We start from the raw sequence: 5,179 nt of genomic DNA, 5'->3' as shown, positions 1-5,179 counted from the left end.
ACCCATATACATAAATATATATGTATATATATAAAATTCTTTGTAAGTCAATCCTTTTAAATATCATAAGCCATTGAATTTTATTCCCATTCTAGTTATAGCAAATTTTTAAACCTATCTAACTTTTAAGGAAAGGAAGTTATATTGCTAACATCACAACCATTTTAAACACATGTACACATTATCCCTCCTTCATTCAGCACAAATGTACATGAATACACATATATGTGTGTGTGAGTGAGTCTGTGTGAATTTTTTTGATTAATATTTTCTTTTGTCTATTTGCTCAATAATTAAAAGTATCTGAGATCAGCATTTAAAATTATCTCTTACTATTATAATAAATCAATTATATAATGCTTGCTATATACTCAGCACAGTTCAAAGTACTTTATAAATATCAACATCAATTCACACTTCATGACTATTATCTAAGTAGATATCATGAGATCCTTTCATGATATTTTTGCACAAATAGGCCAGGAGATACATGTAGAAATAAAATAATTCTGTACTTCTTTTCTAAATTGTTATCAATAAATCTTTTTAGATATTGTAGGATACTGCATCTCAGTTCCACTCCAAGTATTGTAAATTTATTCAGGCTATCCACTTTTAAAGAGAAGACATTACACCGCTAACAAAAACAAAATTCAAAAACTTGTGTACACATTATTCTATTAGCAGTCCAAATATGAAAACTCGCATACACACATATACACACATGTACACAATTGTCCATGCATGCACACCGAGAGAAAAAGACAGAGGGATGAGTAAAGTAGCTATACAACATATCCTGAAGCTAGTAATGATAAATTTGTTTTTCTTATATGTTGAATTTGATTTGTCAACTATTTGACTTTCAGGACCCAGAAGAGTCATTTCCATTCTCACAATTTTTGAGCAAAATTATTTGAATTATGAAAATACTCTACTGTCTTTATGGTAGATTTGAAAATGTTCATACCATATCTTTTTTTGTATCAGTTTTTAAATTCTTGATCTTAAAGGTGTGATATTTACAAGTAGGTAAATAGTGAAAAAGAAAGAAAGAAACATGTTGAACATGTGAAGTGAGAGAACTTGTGCCTGTCTTTTGGGAAGGGACCTATATCTGACTACTCACCAAGCACAGCTATGAATTATTACTGTAAATGGATGATAGTGATAAAGTTATCAATACAAAAAGAAAAAATCATTAGAGTTAAATTGTAAGGTTCTCCTCACATCTGTATGCTTTTTCATCAGAAAAAGCACCGAAAAGCTTTAAGTTTTGTTGGAAATCTGTTTTATCACTGAATGAGAATCACATTAGTTGATACCAAAGAACTAATAGGGACATCAATCAGAAGAATTGGTGTGACCCATTAAAACATATTTGTCTATGTCCAATATTTTCATCAAACGTGGCTTTACTATAATTTTCCTATTTTCTTTATGTATTTTTTGCAATTACATCCTGGCACCTAAAGCTTAAAGAACATTAATTTTTATTTTAACGAAATGGAAATCACATCACCTGACATGATTTCTAGTTGTCCTCCATGCCAATCAATGCCAAATGTCACATGAGAATTACAGTGCAATTTTAGAGGTTAGAAAGTTACTTACACTGAACTTATCGTTTGCTTAGGTAATTTTATATCCTTCTGGAGCCTTTGATGGAATTTAAGAATTTATAGTTACAATTATATTTTTCTTAGTTATGATAAATGATAAAATAGTTAATATTTTAACTGTAATTATTTCTTGACACCTTTTTTGTTATATGTAATTTTCTATGTTGAAGTTAAAACCTTCCTTTTTATTTAAATAGAAAAGGGGGAGGTGAAGTGGGATTTCCCTCTGTATGCTGTGATTACCATTAATTAATAAAGAAACTTTATATGACTTATAGCAGGACAGAACTTAGACATGTGGGAAAACTAAACTGAATACTGGAAGAAATAAAGGCAGAGTCGGAGAGAAACCATGTAGCCCTGCCAGAGACAGATGCTGGAACTTTGCCAGTAAGCTGCTTCCACATGGTAATACACAGATTTATAGAAATGGGTTCAATTATTATGTAAGAGTTAGCCAATGAGAAGCTAGAGCTAATGGGCCAAGCAGTGATTTAATTAATACATCTTCTGTGTGATTATTTCAATTCTGGGAAGCCAGGACAAACAAGCAGTCTCATTACAACAATATGACATGTTCAACAGAAGTGCTAGTTAATAGACCCACAGATTTTGGGAAGATGTGACATTCATATGTATTATATTCATAAAATTTTGACAATTATTAAGTACCAGATAACTAAATAATTACTATAAAAAAGACAAGACACATTTCAGATGTTATACCTAGATATTTTCATTTAAAAACATGTTTCTGTAATAGTAACTATGCATGATAATCTCAATATTCTAACATTGCAATATTGAATATTAGTTTTGGGAACTTTTACTGAACTTTTTTTATACAGAAAAATATTCCAAAGGCACTTATTAAAACCACACATTAAAACTATCACATTAGCCTTTATTAGTTTAACTTTATTCAATATAAAACTGAAACAAAACTTTAAATTGGTAATATACATTAGTTCTGTACTGTATGAACCAAAGTAGGTTTTGTTTTGTTATGTTTCATTTATTTGTTTGATACAGGATCTCACCATTTCTCTCTCTCTCTCTCTCTCTCTCTCTCTCTCTCTCTCTCTCTCTCTCTCTCTCTCTCTCTTCTCTCTCTCTCTCTCTCTTCTCTCTCTCTCTCTCTCTCTCTCTATCTATCTCTCTATCTGCCCGAACTGGAACTCACTATGTATACCAGACTGGTCTCTATTTCACAGAGGTACACTTCTTGCAGCCTCCTGAGTGCTGCCATTAAAGGCATGGATGCACCACCACACCCAGCTAACACACAAAATATATAGTGGATATATAAGCTAAATACTCATTTATTAAGATAATTCCTCAAAATATTCTTCATAAAATGATAATAACTCATTCTATATTAATAATTATTTACCTCTAGGTAATAAAAATAAAAACATACTCCACTTTAAAATCATAACAAATAAAATTTCTTGAAAGTTCAGAATTTATTGTGACATTATAAATTTAAGTGATTCCCAGAAATTTATTAAGGATGAACTCAATTACTGCCTCATTTACAAATTGGATGACCAATCATTAAACACTGTGTCTACAGCCATAAAATTAACTGGGCAGAAAAAGCAAAACATATGATATATTTTCATCAAATATACTGCAGTATCTGTTTATACTTCTTTTGGCGCCTATTTATTAAGATGCTCACACACATGTTTACATAGACACATTAAACAACAATAGTGGGTGAGTGTTAAATTCTGGAATTAGTAAAATAAATATTTCATTGACAGAAAATTAAAGCAATCAAACTGAAATGTTATTTTTCTTTTGGGAATTTAAATATATCAGCTGATGTGGATATCACTTATTCAGTAAGAAGCTTCCTGTGCAAGCATGAGGTTTTAGATTTGGTCTCCAGAGCCCACATAAAAGCTGTACACAGACCAGTGAGATCACTTAACTTGTAAAGGATCTTGCTGCCAAATGTGAGTACTTGAGTCTTACTCAATACAATAAATATGATTTATAGAATGATAAATAAAGAACATGCATCTTTATATGCATACTATGGCATATAAGCCTGCCTATGAATATTCCTACATACAAATACACACACACACACACACACACACACACACACAAGCAACCAAACAGGCAAACAAACAAACAAATAAGTATGTTTGTTGGAATTTATCTAGGATCCTGGAACTAGAGATGTAGGGTGCGTAGAGAGTATCACTGAAACGTCTAGCCAGCATATCTAGCTGGAATAATGAGCTGAATGTTCAGTAAGAGACTTAGTCTCAAAGCATAAGTCAGAGAGAGATTGAAGAAAACATCTATGTTTCTAGACTTCTAGACTCCACATTCAAGAGCACATACTTTCATGTGCACCCACACACAAATGCACACAGTCATCCAAAATACAGTTTTTGGAAATTTTGTGCCCAATACAATTTTCACAGTATATTGAAATGCATTAAAGGAAGAACTGAGAAAATATTATCTTTCATTAAGCTCTCAAATAGGCATTATTCTGTTCTGACATCAGTCACACATGCTCTTGGTTCATGATGGGTGCTTCCCACATCTTCTCTCTATGTTTTTCCTGTCTAAGCCTATGAAACTTTTGGAATGTTATCATAGTATAAATTTTACACCAAAAATAAAATAAAATTTAAATATTAATTTTAGAAACAGAAAATGTAAAATAAAATTACTTAGATGAAAATGTTTTATTTGAGATACTTGCCTCTTTGGTAATTGAATATTTCTGATATCACTTGCTTAAAACTGTTTTATTAGTCCAAGAGAAGGCACACAAATATGCTAATTTTTGTTTTATGGCATTATATTTCATTTTGCTAATATTTTATTATTATATCCTAGAAGGATATTAATTCAATGAAAATCAGAAGAGAAAGGAACCTGATGGGGGGAAAGCAAAATGAACTATGAGGAGTAGGGGGAAGGGAAGACCATAATCAGAATGTATTATGTGAGAAAATGGTCTTAAATAGACTAAAATGTAATATTCATAGGCAAAGGAAAATTATATAAAACTGAATAAAAATACATTAATATGAAGGAAAGACATTTATAAAGTAAAATTTCCAGCAATAAATTTATGCATAAGATATTACAAAAATGAGCTTGAATATTTTGAATTAAAATATATAATTCAAACTCTAGAAATGACAGGTATAAGTATTGTAACTGTAATTCTTGCTTGATAACTGTTTTGTTATATGTAATCTTACTGTGTTAAACTGAAAGTCTTTCTTTTTTGTTTAAACAGAAAAAGGGGAAATGATGTGGGAGAGTCTTCTGGTTTGTGTTGATTTCATTGGTTAAATAAAGAGACTGCCTTGGCCCTTTAATAGGACAGGATATTAGATAGGTGGAGTAGACTGAACAGAATGCTGGGAGAAAGAAGCCAAGTCAGTAAGTTGCCATGATTCTCCCACCCGACACAGACACGGGTTAACATCTTTTCTGGTAAGCCATAACTCATGGGGCTACACAGATTATTAAATATGGGTTAAGTCAAGATGTGAGAATTAGCCAATAAGAGGTTG

Source organism: Alexandromys fortis, unplaced genomic scaffold, assembly GCF_014885135.2.
Source record: "Alexandromys fortis isolate MF-2015 unplaced genomic scaffold, M_Fortis_MF-2015_v1.1 scaffold_117, whole genome shotgun sequence".
In the NCBI taxonomy this organism is placed as follows: Eukaryota; Metazoa; Chordata; class Mammalia; order Rodentia; family Cricetidae; genus Alexandromys; species Alexandromys fortis.
This window is presented reverse-complemented; position numbering follows the sequence as displayed.